This window comes from Canis lupus, chromosome 5 (assembly GCF_048164855.1).
Source record: "Canis lupus baileyi chromosome 5, mCanLup2.hap1, whole genome shotgun sequence".
Taxonomy (NCBI): Eukaryota; Metazoa; Chordata; class Mammalia; order Carnivora; family Canidae; genus Canis; species Canis lupus.
The window spans coordinates 66,580,145-66,598,359 of NC_132842.1; the positions used below are offsets into that span (position 1 = coordinate 66,580,145).

At 48.7% G+C, this 18,215-nt stretch overlaps 1 long non-coding RNA gene across 1 annotated transcript in view; it reads left to right on the forward strand.

Moving 5' to 3' along the window:
• LOC140633942 (uncharacterized) overlaps nt 1–17,450 on the forward strand; it is a 22,683-nt gene extending 5,233 nt beyond the window's left edge. Inside the window, exons 2-3 of the long non-coding RNA XR_012031536.1 lie at nt 12,688–12,869; nt 17,268–17,450. This is a non-coding gene — a long non-coding RNA (uncharacterized lncRNA). The remainder of the gene's footprint in view (nt 1–12,687; nt 12,870–17,267) is intronic.
• Nucleotides 17,451–18,215: the final 765 nt, after the last annotated feature.

Consider the following 18,215-nt stretch of genomic DNA (forward strand, 5'->3'; position numbering starts at 1 on the left):
CCCCTGCACATGCAAGTAATTTTCCTTTTGCTGATTTTTTCTCTCTGTTCTTGTCTTTTAAATTTTACTATGGTGTGTCTGGGTGTGGCTCTCTTTGTGTTTATTCTCCTTGGGGCTTGCTGAACTTTTGGGTTATGTGTTTAATGTTTTCCATCAGATTCTGGAAAACCTTGGCCATTGTTTTTCCCCTTATTTTTCTCTGTTCCTTTTTCTCTCTACTTCTGGAACAGTCATTACATATCTGTTGATGTGCTTAATGTCCCATTTTGGGGGGACAAAAAATTAAAGTTTTCTTTTTTCTAAGCTTTAAAAAATTTGATACCGAGAGTGATAGCGAGAGAGCATGAATGGGGGGAGGGGCAGAGGGAGAGACTCTCAAACAGTCTCCCCACTGAGTGCAGAGCCTGCCAAGGGGCTCGATCTCATGATCCTGAGATCATGACGTGAGCCAAAACCAAGAATCAGATGCCTAACCAACTGAGCCACCCAAGTGCCCCTGTGCTCTAAAGTTTTGTTTATTTTTATTCAATAATTTTTCCCTGTTCTTAGATTTTTCTAAGATAATTTCTATCATCTTAGAAAGTTCCTATCAATCTATCTCCAAGTACACTAATTCTTTCTTCCTAATATAATCTTTTGTTGAATCTTTATAGTATAATTTTCATTTCAATTTTACTTTTCAACCCCAGAATTTCCCTGTTTTGAAAAATAATTTGTCCTCTTATTTAGAATTTATGTTTATTCATTGTTGTCATACTTTCATTTAAAATTTTAAGCATCATTAATTTTAATTCTTTGGCCATATTTATAAGTAGTTATTTGAGGTGTTTGCTAAATCTAACATCTGAGAAAACTCAGAGACGGTGTCTATTGACAGATGTTTTTCTGAGTATGTCTCAGACTTTCCTATTTCTTTGCATATCTTGTAATTTTTTTGTTGAAAACTGGACACTAAAAAATATTGTAGCAACTTTGGATTCTGATTCCTGCCAGGTTTATCATTGCTGTTTTTTTCCCTGTGTTTATTTATTTAATAACTTACCCAGACTCTGTGAATCAGACAATTCCTGTCATAGGAATCTGGGAATCCTGTCTTCCTCATGGTGTGAAGCAATTGAAGTTTCTGATTAGTTTTTTTTTTTAATTTTTCTTTTTATACTTTAGTCTGGCTTCCTAAGCATTGTTTCCATGTCCACATATCTGACTGGACATAGATTGTGCTCAAATACCTCAAGCCACTAAGCTATCTGTCCTTTGCTGAGGAATCTGTGTGTGGGGAGGGGAGCTGTGTCAGTCATCCTATTGCTGTATAACAAATCATCCCAAAGTTTAGTGGCTTAAAACAAAAACATTGATTTTTGCAGTTTCCATGGGTCAGGATTCTGGGTATAATTTAGCCAGGTCCTCTGACTCAGGCTAAAATCAGGGTGTTGGCCAAGTTGCAGTCATCTGGAGGCTTGACTGGAGGAGGATCTTTCTCCAAGTTCCAATCCGATCTGGTGGTCGGCAGGCCTGGGTTGCTTGCAGGTCACTGAACTGCGTTTGTTCTTCACTGGCTGTTGGCAGAATGCCACGTTCACTGGCTGTTGTGACATGTGACTCTCCATAGGGAGGCTCACAATATGGCAGCTTGCTTCATCAGAGCAGCAAGGGAGAGGAACCAGAGGGAGAATGAGGGTGAGGCAGAAGTCATTTTTTTTTATAACCTAGCCTAAGAAGTGACACCCATCACTCTGCTATGTTCTGTTTAGAAGAAGCTGATCACTATGTGCAGGCCTCACCCAGAGTAAGGATTACACAGGGCACCAATCCTAGGAGGTGAGGGTCAGTGGGAGTCATTTTAGAAGCAGCTGATTAACAAGAGCACACTCCAAATGCAGGCCGTTTTCATGTGTTTCCTACCGTTTACTTTCTGCTGGACTCATTCCCATCTTTGTGCACATGCACAGCTTAGGGATTAGCCAGGAGGGTGTGGCTGGGTTGGGCTTTCTCTAGTTTCCACAGTGCATGCTTGCAAGTTTAGCTAGGGATATATTTGCCCCCACAACTGGCAACCTGAATCTGGGGGAGCTGCTGGCCCTCCTGCGTTTCCGCCTTGGAGATTTTCATTTAAACCTATAAGGCTGCCAAGAGCGGGTGCTGCCTACTGCCCCAAATCCAGCGATCCCCTTGTAACCAAAGCAGAGAAACTTCTCCACACTAGCGGAAGCTGTCTGCTGGGAGCTAGGAAGAGAGAATGCCACAGATTCTCACTGTTATTGCCCAAATTTCTAGCTTTCAAGCACAAACACTTCTCCCATTGTGGTATGCCTTTGGTTGGTGTCCAGTGTGCGACATGGTTGTTTTGATCAATTTTGTCCAGCTTTATTATTGCTTTTAGGGAAGAGGACTCATTATCTCCTTAATCAGCCATTGACAGAAGTCTTCTGCCAATACACTCTTATATGTTCTGTTAAGATCCCCTTTACCATCTTGACATACAATTCATATACAACTTAACCTGTTTGCACACATGTATTTTTAAAAGTTACTATAATCCTCGAAACCAGTATAAAAGAGAAATTTTTCAAAAACATACAGTCTCCCCTTGGGTCTATCTCAATATTTTAATGCTTGGTCACAACTAAAATAGAAGGCAATCCTTCAAATTTTCTAAATGCCTCTTAGGGAATGGAACCACCCCATTAAGAACCAATGAAATAATTAATTGTAACCAATTAAGGGTGGTTGGGATAGTGGTGGTGGTGTACAGTCATATGGTCTGTCCCCATTGAGGAGGGACTGTGTGTGTATGGGGGGGTGGCAATGATAAATAGGCATCAATACAGTGAGTAGGTCAGTGAGTGAGTGAGTGAATGGATAATACATCGGGGCCTCCTCATCTCTGGATTCTTATCCCCAAATCTGCAGTAGAAATCAGTGTCTATATTCTTGAAGCCCTCTTCTGGAGTGGAAATTGATACCCTGCGTTCCCCAGGCTGGAGTGATTGATACAAGAGGGACCCAATAGGCATAGAATTGGGAGCTTCTGCTGGCAATGTGAGGAAAAAGCCTCCTCTTGGGAATAGTGGGGCATTTATTTGGATGTGAAGCCCAGAATGGTGGTGGTCATTTTGCTCTGATGAGGAGGGAAGCTATGGTGGAGATGAATGCCGTTCAGAGAGCAGAGCAGAGCAGAGCCAAGGGACTCACTGAGAAATGGAGCCATTGTCTGAGCTTTTCAGACCTTTAATGAGCCTCAATTGTGTTTTCTCTTACTTGCAATACAAATCTTTCATGTGAAACAGATAGCTAATAATATAGGGGAGATGGTAATGGTACAAGAGTGGCATCACGAAAATGTGCTACAGGAACAAGAGAGGGCATTGTGAAGTCTGCTGGTGGGGGGGGGGGGTGTCAGAGGACATTCCATCAAGAAAAACGAGAAAGTTTGAAGGAATCAGAGCCTTCGACAATAGGGGAGTGGCATCCACCTGGAGGGAACAGGCAGCTGCCAAGGGCTGCAGGTGGGTGGGGAGGAGGAAACAACCTGTGTGTTAAGAGTGGAGGCGTGAAAAAAAAAAAGAAAAGAGTGGAGGCGTGAGGACAGGGAGTGGAGAATTAGCTCAGAGCCAGAGAAGGAAGATGTTGAGGTGCTCTGCTGTTTTAGAGCTCATTCATTCATTCATTTATTCATTCAACAAGCGGCTCTTGAATGCTTCCAAGGGGCTGGGTACCTCTGAGTGATGTAAGCAGAAATGGGGGCTGGTGAGGAGGAGAGTGGGCAGGCTGAGCCAGAGAAACACCCAGAAGAATCCATACATATATATAGAGGCAGCATCAAATAGAGCACTGTTGCTGGCAAGCTGGCATCCCGAGTCCAGAGTAGGGCCTGGGCTGGGGCTGAGGGTTTTGAGAAAGGAACAAAGCCATGGGGGGATATTAGGGTAGAGCGGGGGACAGTGTTCCCCTCACTCCCATCACCAAGTGATACTTAGTGAGACAAACTGCAAATTGAGGAAACTTCCAGGGTCAGGAAAACTTTGAATACACCTGCAACCTCACAGCTCAGGCTGCAGGGACATATGGGGGCAAATCAGCAGGTTTTTCCACTTGGTGCTACATCGTTTCTGTAGAGATGGGCTAGCTGTGTGTTCTCACTTTGCCCTCCTTTCTGCCATTTTAATACCCAGTATCATGGCAGTACTCAAGGGCCATTAAAAAAAAATATATATATATATACACACACACATATATAGTCTTATTAGCAAAAACTATTTCCCTGTGGCTGGTCCAAGTTCCAGAGAACAGCCATTGGTCCCCAGTCTCGGCAGGCTGTCCGAGGAGGGTGGCTCTTATTCTCAGAACGCCACATCTGCCCTAGTTTTCCAGGACACTCCAAGCAAATGTCTCAATTAGGCCACAGGATGGATGTGCTGTGGAGTGGGCTGTGATTTACATATTCAGAGCCCTGCAGTCTCCTGCGGCCTGAGAATGTCCTTCCTTCACTCTGCAGGGCCTCAAGGAGGCTCCAGGGCTTTCCAGGGGCCAGGCCTTGGCCCTGGATGGCTCTGGGGGTGCCCTGAGCAGCATGGGGCTGGGGAGACTGTGCTGGTCAGGGAGCCAGAGGCCCAGGAGGGGGCCCCATGGCCCTGCTTCCTGGCTGTGTAACCTTGGTTTTGCCCTCTGGCCTCTGTAGTCTTAGAGGGAATAGGACTCAGGGAGGGGTTGCAAACTGGTGCAGGCGATATTCCGCCTGCAGATGTATTTCATTCAGCCTGTGTAAGTATTTTGGAAATCAGGGCATGTCATAAACAAAATCAGATTTCTGGTCTGTTTAATGAATGATGTGGTATGACAGGGTTAGCATCTTCCCTCTTGAGATGGGGCACACATCACACAGGTAGACCTCCGTCCTGCACAGAGCCTATGTGCTGTCAGGCCCTCCATGTATTCTCTGCACCCCCCACCGGCTTCCCCCACCCCCCAACCTAAGTCACCTGGGAAGTCCACCAGGTCCCAGGCCCCAGGCCCTGTGCCCATGGATGTAACACTCCCTACGCCTCAGCGTCTCTTGCAGGGGCTCCCCTGGGGGCGGCGTTTGCCTCTGTGGACATTTAGTGATGTCTGGAGATATTTTTGGTGGTGACAAGCAGGAGAGGTGGTGCTACTGACATCTAGCAGGTAGAGGCCAGGCATGCTGCTGAACATCCTAGAGCACACAGGACAGCTCCTGCACTGAGGGATTATCCAACCCCAAATGCTAACAGTGCGAGGGTTGGGGAATCTTGATCTATCAGGCAACACAGACACGTGAACAAATGGTTAAAATGAAATGTAGTAAGACTCTGATAGAAATAGGGCCAGAATTAGTTGGAAGCCCAGAGGTGGGAGGGAATAGCTAAATCAGAAAGAAGAAAGAGAAATCCCTGTTTGGAGAAGCCACAACATTGCTATCTTGCTCATGCCTCATGTGAGCTCCTGGTATGCACTTCACTCACCCAGGATGCAACTGCTGCTGCTCTGGTGATTTCACTTGCACCCCTGGATCCAGCCATGCCTGAAGTCTCATACTTTTTGGTTACGTGGCACCTATAGGTTTGCTTGTTGTGCCTTACATTTATTTGAGTTGAGTTACTTTTCATCTATAGGTAGATAGATGACACATTTGCACAGTCACAGATCTTGTGCAGACTCCCCCTTTCGCCCTTATTTGATGCTGCCCCCACCCCAACTGACCGCGGCCTTCTTTTCTCCTTCCTGTAGCTGGCAGCTCCCGTCAGGGCTGCAGCAGTGGCATTTGCCATCCCTGAAGCATCAAAATATCCAACCGTCAGTTGCGGGATGGAAGTGTTCCATCGGTTCGGACTGGGGGAGCCACGAGCTGATGTGGTTCGTGGAACAGCTGCCCGCCTGCGCAGGGCTGGCAGTTAATTAAAAGCCCCATGCACTTAGTGATTAACTAATCACAGCATGATGGCAGTCGGTGACGGTGCGGCGAATTCTCTGCTGGAGTCGGCTGAGAAGCTCCAAATGTCTGCCTTTGGGCGGCGGTGGCAGCGGGAGGCCTGGGTGGCCCCAGTGTGGCCGTCCCAAGCAGGTTGCAGAGCAGATTCCCAGCTGTCTCTCCTGCTTAACGCTTCTAGGAGAAACAGTTGAAAGGGGCCCCGGGGTGGAGGGTGAAGACATGGTAATCACTGTGGGGGGCTGTGGATAGGGGTGTAGGGTGGGGCTGGAGGGGGCTGGAAGGGAGCAGAGGCTGTCAGGATTTTGGAGCCACTGTTAGCGCTGGGGGTGGGGGGGTTGATGGGACTTCAGGAAGGCGGGGAGGGAGCTGGCCACAGGGACTGGGCAGGTCTGGGGACAGCTCTGTGGTGTGCGGATGATGAGCCCCCTTTCGTTTCAGGCACTGTGGTACCTGGTCAGGTCTGCGGTAGAGCCAGAGCGCTATTGAGTCATGGCCCTGCCACTGATGGGCCCCAGGTGACCATGGACATGATTTCCAACCTCTCAGGCCCGGTGTCCTTCCCTGTAAAATCTAGGATTCATAACCACACCTATAAGCGCCCCCCCCCCCCCCCCCCCCCCGCCGACCAGGTTGTGGCAAGGATTAATCAATGTGAACGTTTCCTAACCCAATAAGCACTTGAAAAATCCTAATATAATAGCATTAGCTTACAAAGCAGAGGGCTACTGCCTCCGGAGAGATAAAGGGCCAATGCCCTTAGAAGGGATTGGGGTGCTCCAACCCCTCCCGTCCCCTCTCGTCCCCTCCCCTAAGAGAGGCCTTGGGGTTCCCAGGGGGATAGAAAGACAGGCTGGAACTGCCTTCTACTGCGCTCTGCAAGGACATGGAGCTGGGAGGAGCAGCTCCAGGAGGAGCAGCCTCCCCGCAGTGCCCTCAGTTGGCCCCCCTTGAGCTGCCACTTTACCTTCTGTCATGCTCCGGGGCCTGGCCCGCTCGGGTCTCTGGCTCTGCCCATCATGGTGACCTTGCAGGACCGCAAGTACCGAGACTGTGCTGTCTTTAATGTCGGCCCTGGATGTCCGATTACCTCACAGGAGAAACTCCTATGTCCTTACCGTCCTTACCTGGCTCTCACACCCCCCACCGTCTGCTCCAGCTCATCTTTCCCAGTTCTCTTCTCTCTCTCCTTAATTCCACGCTGCCTCAGGTCCCTGAGTCGCCACCAACCTTGGCTGGTTCTCTTCCCGCCGACAGGGGCTTTCTCTACCATCTTCGCCCTTCACCTCTGATTCCAAAATATAGCCTGCAGGGATGACCCCTTCCACCCCGTCTTGCCCTGGTGGCACTGCTTTCAAGCAGGCCTGGGGTGGTGGTGGTGGGGCGAGGTAGAGTTCCATCTTTTGGGGGTCCTGGGGGGCCTCACTGAGAAGGTGTTGCTGGAACTCACACCCAAAGGGTGAACAAGAGAAGGGAGACGTTGTGGCTCTGGGAGGGGTCCTAGGATGGCAGGGGCGCCTGGGGTGCCTGCCAAGGGGAGGAGGCTGGAGTGAGCGGGCACTAGCATGAGGCCAGGAGGCAACAGGGCAAGCAAGGGCCCACAGGGGTGGGTCATCTCTCACTGGGGCAAGGTGGGAGACCTCACGGGCCTCTGGCCATCTGTGCGGCTTGCTGGCTGGACATCTTAAGGCCTGTGAAAGTCCATGGGGAGGCTGGGTTCCCAGGAATAGTTCTGCATCCAGGGTTCCTATGAAAGTGATTCATTAAAAATCCCAGAAAAGACAAGTGGGGTCTGGGGAGTGTTGCCCTGAGAGGCGGGGCAGGTCAGGGCGGCAGCTGGAGGGCTTGTGTCCTGTGCCCTGCTGGGAACTCCCGAGCCCTGAGAGTCTCCCTTTGTTGGGCCTGGCTGGGTTATCCAGAAGGTGCTTGGGTTGGGAGCCAAGGCTAACTTGAACCAGGTAGGCATCTATTGGAAGGATCTGGAGTAGCTCTCAGAGTAGGAGGAAGAGGTAGAAAATTAGGTCTTAGGGAGCCTGAGATGCAGGCAGACCCCGATGCTGTCTGTGTGTCCCTCTGCTTGAAGGTCCAGGGGAAACAGAGCTAACTGTCTGGGCCACCATTACATGACCACCCCTCTGCCAAGAAGTGGGGGTGGGACCCTCGATGAAGGACTCAAAATGTCTCCTGTGAGGAGGGCTGGCTCTCCAAAGCAATCCTGGGGTGCTAGCACCAGAAGAGGGGAGCGGGCCCACATATGCGTCCCCTCCACTGAGCCAGTCTACGTTTCTGGGACGGGCATGTGTTGTCCACATCTGTGAGGGGAGGCGTGTCGGACCCCAGGGAAGTTGCTCTGCCTCGGCCCCAACATCTGTCCAGATCCTCTCCTAAGGGCCAGGTCACAGCTGGGAAAAGTCAGGTGTCCCTTCACATTGCCCCTAAGTCTATCGCTAAAGGGCCCAAGGGTCCAGAATGTTCTCCAAAGTCTGAGGGATGTTTAAGGCGCGTCAACGCAGTCTCTCTGGCTGCCGTGTGGCCATGGGCAAACTGGCTGCCTTCTCTGAACCTGTCTCCTTGCTGGGAATAAGGAACATAGAAGGAAAAGTGCTTGGACTGCTTTGGTCTCTGGTGAGGACTCAGGAGGAAGCTGCCTGTTTGCCTCCTGACCATCAGCTCCCTTGGCCATCTCTCCCCCCAGGACCCTCCTCTGCCTTCTCCCTGCCTTCACCCTTAGGGCTCACACCTGCCTGTGTTCCTGTAGGGAGACTTTTCCAGGGTCTTGTCCTTTTTCCCTCATCTGGAGGGGAGAGGTGCTAGGCAGTCGGCAGAGTGGGGTGAGGGGCCGAGGTGGCCCCAGGATGGGGTGTGTGGGGGATGTGGTGAGGACTGGAAGTGTGGTGGCAGGTCCTCAGCCACTTCCCGATAGGCTGGTCCCCACAGCTGTGCTCTGAATAGACAACATTCAGGTCACATTCCCTGTAACAAAGTCTGAGGGACCCGATTTCTCAGCCAGAACTTCTGGGAATAAAGCAAATATCTGGGGCTTGCAGTTGATCATTGATCTTTGGGGGAGCTCTTGGTTTTGGGACTGGCCACTCACCAGATAATACAAACAAGTGCCTTGTCTTAGCTCTGGTCGCTATAACAAAAATACGATAGACTGGGTGGCTTAAAGAACAGAAATGTATTTCTCACGGTTCTGGAGGCTGGAAGCCCCAAATCAGAGTGCCAGCTTGTTCGAGCTCTGGCGAGAGCCCTCTTGGCTGGTTTGCAGACGGCTGTCTTCTGGCCGTGTCCTGACATACTAGAGAGCAGAGAGGAACCCAGCTCTCCTGTGTTCTTATAGGGACACTAATCACATCTTGACCTCATTAACTCCTCAAGGGCCCCACCTCCTAATGCTGTCACATTGGGGGTTAGGATTTCAACATATGAATTTGGAGGTTGGGGGTACGAATACTCAGTCTGTAACCTCTTACCCCTTACAGAATGCATTCGTGTTCATTTTCTCACTTGGCTTTATCTGCATTTTACAGAAATGAAACTTAAAGCCAGAGAGGTCAAGGGATTTGCCCAGGTTCACGCACCAGTGACTTAAGCTTGATAGAAGTTTCTCTGTCATTTATAGAAGTGTGCAAGTTGATGGCCCAGGGCAGGCCCTTAGGCCCAGCTATATTACCTCCCTGCTGGCCTATATCATACAAGCTGTGAAGGGAGGAATGTTGTAGGTTGGGTTCCCAGAAGGACCCTTCATCTTAGACTCCTGTGAAAATAATTCATTAGGAAGTGTTGCTGAAATGACCAGTAGGGGCTGAGGTGTGATCTACATGGAGAGAGAGGACTTGTCCTGTGGAGAGGGAGGCTGGGGCAGCTCACTCGTGGCCTATGTCCTGCTGGGAACTGGACCTGTGTGTATGGGGCTTCCAGGGCTGCTCTGGCCTTGCCCCAGTCAGGGACCCAGCCCCCTTTTATCCTGGGCCTGCCAGCCTCCAATATGGCAGCACAGGATCCAGCCATCACACCTGGTCTTCCAGCCAACAGGAGGGAGGAGGGAGTAGAAAGGGGGTGCCACTCTCTGTAAGGTCACATCTTCAAATGTGCACATGATGCTTTGGCTTCCAGGTTTGGGGCCACATCTAAAGTGTGTCAGCACATCCAGCTAGCAAGGAAACTAGGAAATGAATGCTTTTTTCTAGGTAGCCTGTGTCCAGCTAAATTTGGATTCTGTTACTGGGCAGGAGGGGGCATAGATGCTGGGGGAAAAGTAGCAGCCATTGGCATACGTAGCTAGGGAGTGTGAAAATAGACTTGGCCCCTTCGCCTACACTATCTGCCCAATGGCCCTGCCCTCTGCCTAGAGATTTGTCTGCAAGGGGAATAGTAGCTTCGGATGAGGGGTCTCCATAAGAGGAGGGTGGGCTGGGGCTGGGTCCACTGAGCCCCTTATTTGTGGGGTAAGACTTCACCCCAGGTTCAGCTGACTCTGGCAGGATGGTGGTACCTTCCAGAGCTCCCTGGAAGCACCTGGCAGGCAAGGGGAGCTGTACTGAATGAAGTCCTTAGCTGGAAGCCAGGGCCTTGGCTTTTGACTTCCTGGTTCACGAATAATCTTCTAGGGGACCTTGAGCAGGGCTGTTAATCCCTAATATCCCCCAGGCTGGGTTCCTTTGTTGGTAAAATGGGGACAATGTGAAGCATTCAGGGTCAGGCAAGGGTGAGGCCAGAGGCTCTGGACTCAGGCATATAATTTCAGAGGGTGCCAAAAAGCTCGGCAAGTAGGCTCAATAATATTTTAATGCAATTTTTTATTATGGTAAAATATACTATAAAACTGATCATTTTAACCATCTTTAAGTGTGTAGTCCAGTGGTGTTCAATTCAGTCACACCATCCCCTCCATTCATCTCCAGAATGTTCCTATCTTCCCCAACTGAAACTCTATCCCCATGAAACACTGACTGCATATTCCCTGCTCCCCCAACCCTGGGCCCAACCCCAGGCAACCTCCATTCGGCTTACTGTCTCTATGACGTCGACTACTCTAGGAACGTCATCATACAGTCTTTGTCTTTTTGTGTCTGGCTTATTTCACTTAGCATGATGTTCTCCGGGTTTGTCCATTTGGAAGCAGGGGTCAGAACTTCCTTCTTTTTTTAAGGTGGAATCGTATTTGATTGTGGATATACCACATTTTGATTATCCACTCACCCATCGATGGACACGTGGGGTGCTTTCTACCTTTTGGCTGTTATAAATAATGCCGTTATGAACGTGAGTGTACAGATACTGTTTAAGTCCCCATTTTCATTTCTATAATATTTTATAAAAATCACAACTCATGCAAAAAAGTCCGTGATGAATAAACTGTCAACATGTGAAAGACAAGATCAGGATCGGCACTGTGCTGAGCCACGCAAGAGTCTGAGGCGAAAGGAGGTGTGGGTAATTAGCACCTGCCATGAGCCTGTCTGTGGTGCCCCCTTAAATCCTCTCCCCAAAGAAGCGCTTCACCTCCTCACCCAGTCCTGGCTCTGGTGGGGATGAGTGGGGCCTGGCTGAGCACACTGTGCCTGGGAGTCTCCTCTCCCCCAGCCACTCTGGGCTGATTAAGCAACTGGAGTCGTAGAGGAGCCTCTAAGTTGGAAAGCTGGAGCTGGAGCTTCTTCCCCCATTGAGCAGATTCATCTTAATTAGCCCCCTCAGATAACAGTTCTTTCTGAGGCTGAGGCAGCTGACTTATAGACACAGTCACTATGTCTTCCTTCCCTTCGAGTTGTTTTGCCAAGTGACAAACCAGGAGACACATGTCCCCGCTAAGGGTTGGCCTGCAGAGCTGGGTTTGAGGCCGTTCTAATGAGACGGGAGATGGTGCTCCTGGTCCATGACCTTTTGATCCAGCCAGGTGGGCACCTGGTGCCGCACATGGGGGCCAGAGTCTGGGTGTGAGCTCATGTGAGTGTGGTGCTATGGGATCCCACCAGGAGGAAGAGCTGTTCCTTAGTCCCAGGCCCCCAAAGTTAGGGGCCATGAATGAAATCCCTAAAAGGAAGTCTCTTACCTTTGTCATGTGAGGAGCATTTAGTGAGCACCTACTGTGTGCCGGGGCAGTTAGTAGGTGGGAATGAGGGTTGACAGAGATGGGTCACTTGTGGCCCTGACTCTAAGGAGCTTTTTTCAAAAAATTTAAAAAAGATTTTATTTATTCGAGAGCGAGAGGGAGAGGGAGAAGCAGACTCTTTGCTGAGCAGGGAGCTAGATGCAGGGCTGGATCCCAGGACCCTGAGATCATGACCCTGGGTGAAGGCAGATGCCCAAAGGGCTGAGCCACCGAGGTGCCCCACTCTAAGGAGCTTATAACGAAAAATAAGGGTTCATGTCAGGAGTTGAGGTATGTCAGGTTACAGGGTATGAGAGAGGACAAACGAAGGGGAGTGAGAAGCCATCTCAGCTCTCCTCCTTGGCTGCTGAGTGTGTGTGTGTGTGTGTGTGTGTGTGTGTGTGTGTGTCTGCCCTGGAGGAGGCCCCGCCTCCCTGAGACCGGCACTTGTCTGCTATCTTAAGACTGACCAGCAGATGGCGGGAGTGCTACGGGAAAGTCAGGGACAGCTGGTGGGTGAGGAGGAGAGACAGACACAGAGCGCATTGGTCTCTTTGGGCCTTCACAGCAAAATACCATAGGCCAGCTGGTTTATTTATTTTATTTTATTTTTAATTAAAGATTTTATTTGTTTATTCATGAGAGACAGAGAGAGGGAGACAGAGGGAGTCTGATGCTGGACTCGATCCCAGGACCCTGGGATCAGGACCTGGGCTGAAGGCAGATGTTCCACACTGCGCCACCCAGGCGCCCCTGGCTGGCTGGTTTAAACAACAGAAATGTCTTACAATTCTGGAGGCAAGGATGTCCAGGGGTCAAAGTGCCAGCAAGGTAGGTTTCATTCTGCGTCTTCTCTTGGCTCGAGGTGGCTTCCTTCCCACCTTGTGCTCACAGGCCTTTCTTCAGTGCGTGTAGGTAGGTGTGTGGGGGGAGCATGGGGGAGAGAGAGAGACAGACAGCTCTTCCTATTCCTATAAGGCAACCAGTCCTTTTGGATTAGGGCCGCATCCTCAGGACCTCATTTAACCTTAATTACCACCTAAAGACCCTCTCCCAGAAAACAGATGCAGTCACATTGGGCTTCGACATATGAATTTCAGTGGGACACAACTGAATCCATTGGAGAGAGAGAGAGAGAGGAAGAAAGGAGGGGAGAGATAGAGAGAGGCAAAGGGTGGGGGTGAGGTGGGGTGGGGTGAGAGAAGGAGAGAAGAGCCTGTGGCACTGGGTGGAGGTCTAGATTACTGGTCCTGGGCTGGCTTTGCTGTTTACCTTATTGCAATCCTGAGCAAGTCACTCTTCCCTTTGGTTGTCCCATCCTTACCTCCAAAGGGGATCATGGTACACCCCACACCCCGTACACACTGAAATAGTGACAAGGTCACAGAGAGGAGCTCTCAAGAGCTTCTCCCCATTTCCTCACTCAGTGATACCGCAACCTATGAGATGGGCATTACATTATCTCCATCTTTCAGATGAGGAGACCAAGGGTCAGGGGGTTAAGTGGCTTGCCTAAGGTCTGAGCTGAGACTCAAACCGGGTCTTCTGACTCCATGGTCCATCCAGTAAGGTGAGAGCCTTGACAGGGGTAGAAGATACAATGCAGATGTGAAGGAAACTTGGAACTCCTTGGCACAGCCAAGGCTGACAGATTGCTCTCCCATTGGGGCCTTGTGGGGAGCCTCCTCAAAGCCCCCAAGAATGGGCAAGTTTGGTGGGGTGCACTTGTAGGGAAGACAGACACTGGAGGGAACGGCCTGGAAGCTGGCCCAGAGACCGGAGAAACACTCCCTGGACCCGAGGTAACCAAAGAAAGCTGTCCAGGAGGGGCATCTATCCTGCTTTGGTTCGCTGACAGTGAAGGCCATGCAGCTCTTAGCTTCCACTGTATGGTGTGTGCAGGGCCGTATGTAGAGGAGAGAATGTACTCCTTTTCTCTCAGAGACACACAAGGGACGCTTAAATCTAATAAGTTAATCTAGACTCCTAGAAACAAGATTAAATTTTCAAATAAAAGCAGGCTCTGACAGCTAAGGCATAAATCTTTTATTTAAAATAGAGACTAAACCCATTCAAATGCAATCAGCGATGACAGATGCAGATAGAAACAAGCTCTGATAGAGTAGACGCAGCGTGGAGTTGTTGGCTTTTGGTGACATACCACAAAGGGTGACCTTAAGGACAGTCTGCAAGCATCAGCAAATAGTGTGGCCTTTGCATCCATTTCCATGTGGTTTTTCAGCCCAAGGTGGTGCCAGGGTAGTTTCTGGGGCACATGGAAAGTTGCTGGCCTTGGAGGTCATGGTCCAGCTGCCATCACCCCAGCTGCCCCAAGAGGGCAGGGAAGAGGGTCAGCAGCATTTGGACATGTCTGGAGCATAAGCAAAGCAGCTCGAGGAGGAGAGAGTGGGGAGCTGTCAAGAGCAGGTGAGAGATGGTTGAGGCAAGAGGATAAGGGAGGTAAGAACAATGGGAGAATTTCCTGGAGCCTCCAGAACAAAGGGTAAAGAACCAAGACAGTTTTTTGCCTCAGCTGCTATGGAGGAGCATTTCTGTGTGCCAGACACTGTACATTCAGTACCCGATCTCATTTAATCCTCCCATCAGATCCTTTTACAGATAACTGGCAGATGCTCAGAGGGGTTAAGCCCATGCCTTAATTACATAGTCAGTCAGTGGCAGAGCCAGGAGTCTGCCCAAGGCATGCTGACCCCAGCCCCTTGCTCTTTCTACCTGACACTCCACAGCTCACAGATACAGAGATGCCATGGAGCCTCGCAAACATCCTGACACCTCGTTTGTTCTAATTCAGGCAAAGAACAGAGAACGATTTCTCTTAAATATTGCCCCTTTTGAAGCCTTTCCATGCTTGCTCCCAGATCCCTTCACAGCACAAACTCAAAGCTGCTACTACAAACATACATGCCTTGAGGACAAGGGGCTTCCCAAATGGCTAATCCCATGAGTCCTTTTCAGGGAAATGTTTAACAGGATGCTGCAAACATAGCAAAGCCCCATACAAGACTGCTTGTGGTAAGTCAGTCTGGGAAACGGTGCCTGCTACAACCCCTCCTGGAGAGTCACTTGACATATTAGAACATTAAAGAACATTATGACAAGTCCTGCAGAAAAGAAGTCTGTTTCACCCAGCATTCCCCCAACTTATTTGAACATGAAGATATTTTTGTTTCTCTTGCTAGACAAAAAATCACATCAACCTATCTTCCAGAGAGCCCATTTCAGGAAATACTGATCTAAGAGCATCATTTCAATTTGGCCCATAGCTTCCTGCTTCTCCAGAATAAGTACTACAGAACATGAAACTGCACCACTAAATACTTGAAACAGATGCCCAGAGAAGCCACAATTGACATTGGTGGTTCTTAAGTCCTTTTTAGGTTAAGTGTCTTTAGGTAATTTAAAGAAAGTTGTGAATTTTTTCCCTTGATTAGGAGGAGAAACACTCACATACATTATGTCCATACACACAGAATGTTGAATTCATATTTAGGAGTTCATGGGTCCTCTGTTGCCCATAAGCCTGAAGTCAGAAATCTCTGTTTTAAGTCATTATTAGCTTAAGTCCTCAGTGTTGTTGGTAATCAAGCACTAGGCCTTGGCTGGGGGCAGGGAGGGGCAAGCCTGCTGGGGGTAGGGCCACTGAGAGGGTCTGGGTGAAAGGGCCAAGTAGATTCCTGGCCTTCTGACAAAGAAAGTCTGAGAGTCACACCAGCTTCATGTGTTCAAGCATGGGGAACTCCACAGGGGGTCTGGGATGGGGTGGGTGGAAGGCATCGAGCAGCTTGGTGAGTGGAGGCCCTTATGCAGGTCTGAGGGATTGCTCCTTCCCACAGTCCTGTGGGGAGTCCCAAGCTCAGAGCTCCCACTTCTCTTGGAGCCTCCTACAACTTAGTGTATGAGAATCCTGTTGTTGATGCTTGCCTAACATCCCTTCCCTGCCCCCATTCTCTCTTCAGGAGCTACTCCTGCTGCCCACTGGTCTACGTTTGTGATATGGGTCTAACCTTACCTTCAGATTCAGGATGGTCTCATGACCCAGGCCTGGACAATCAGAGGATATTATTATTTTTTTTTGTCACAGTGATTGCTTCAGGAACAGGCATGGGATCCAAACCAGAACAATTAGTGCCAAAGGGATAAATTATGGGACTTTTACTGAGAGAGTAGTTCTCATGGGGCTGTTCATAAAAACATATGCCTGGAGCTGCTAATGGCTACCTTGACCCATGACAGGAGATGGCCCAAAACTGGATCCTTTACTGAGGAGATCAGGTGATAGATGGAGAGCGGGATTGACCCGATGAGACTCTTCATGTCTATATCCATCTATGCCCCAAAGTAGTCCCACCACTGGCACAGTCTCATGAACTAATACATTTCCTTTGGTGCTTAAGACCATGTGAATTGGACTTCTGTCACTTGCAACTGAGTCTTAATTCCCTTATGTTAAAAACACATTCCCAAGTTCACTGATTTAGAATTCCCTGGTAGTTGAATTAGAATCTCCAGGAATATGGAGGCGATAGATAAATGATAGATAGACAGATTGATCTTTCTGGAGAATCTAATGTTTTTTTGTTTTTTTTTTTAATTTTTTATTTATTTATAATAGTCACACACACACAGAGAGAGAGAGAGAGAGAGGCAGAGACATAGGCAGAGGGAGAAGCAGGCTCCATGCACCGGGAGCCCGACGTGGGATTCGATCCTGGGTCTCCAGGATCGCGCCCTGGGCCAAAGGCAGGCGCCAAACCGCTGCGCCACCCAGGGATCCCGAGAATCTAATGTTCTAACAACTCTAGCTTTTGATAATCTCAATTATCAATTACCACGGAAGGATGCAAGATGCTCATTTAGGGAATCTAAAATTACCCACACATGCATCCAGTAAAAGCCCAGTAGTCAAAATATTTTATAAAATTGGTCCTCAGTTTATTCCCATTCTCAAGCTCTTGCATGGGGCTAAAAATCACGTAATTGTGACAATTTCTCAGCTTTGTACAAGATTGGGAGACTGCTCTGTGTTCCTCAAAGCTTGTTTATCTTCCTGTACCAACAGCTAGACTATACTTCCCAGACCCTTTCTGGTAGGTGTAGCCATGAGCTGGGTTCTAACCAATAGAATGTGAGCAGAAGGGATGTGTGCCACTTCCAGACTTGGCTTATAAAAATCTTCTTGGATATTCTTCATGATTTTTACTCTTCTAGATTGATGCAGATAAACATGAGGATCTTCAAAGCCATGATGTAAGGTGGCAGAGTCACAAGGAGCAAGGATCCTGGGTACCAGAATCACTCTTGGAGGCGAGCTTCATGACAATCAGGAATCCCTGCTTGGGGCACACACAAATGAGAATTAAGGGTCTGTTATGTTAAATCACTGGAATTTGAGGGGTTGTTACAGTTGTTTTTTTTTAACAGTGAATTTTTATGAATTTCAGATAACTTTTCCATTCATTGATTCATCTTTGCTTTATAAAAACTCTGGGTGGCAGTCTGGGAATGGCATTTTACAGATGAAAATGCTTTTCCTAGCTTAACTAGTTGGCGGAAGGTTAGAAATCGGTTCCAAAAAGAGCAGTTTGATATGAATGTGAAAGGATTATGATGATGGGCCCTTCCTTGGCCCTGACCCAATCCTATTAGTTCAGGTATTTCTGTAGTTTTAGCTCTTCTCTGGGATTCAATACCCACCTTCCCACCCACTCTGCCCCCATCCCTTCCCCAGTGAAGACTCTAGGGACTCTGCCTCTGTCCACGGTGCTGAATCTAGTGGGATTTACAGAGCGGAGTAGTGGAAATGATCCTGGACTCAAACATTAGACCTGGATTTTACTTCTAAACATATATTCCCTTGGAAAGTCTTTAAACCTCTCCAATGATAATTTTCTTACCTGTAAAATGGGAAATTATACTTTCCCCATGAGATTGTTGTGGACATTAAATAATGCAGAAAAACTATTAGTGTAATAGGTGTGGGTTTTTTTTTTTTTACATCCCCTTTCCCCCCTTAAAAAAAAATCCAACCTTTTCTTTCCCCTCTCTACCAAAAGTAGCAGCTAAAGAGGACAATTTCATACTTTTGTGTAATATTGACTTCAAGAGCCAGTTATTCACCGAAGTTTGAGTGAATTAAGAGAAACAAACAGATTCTAG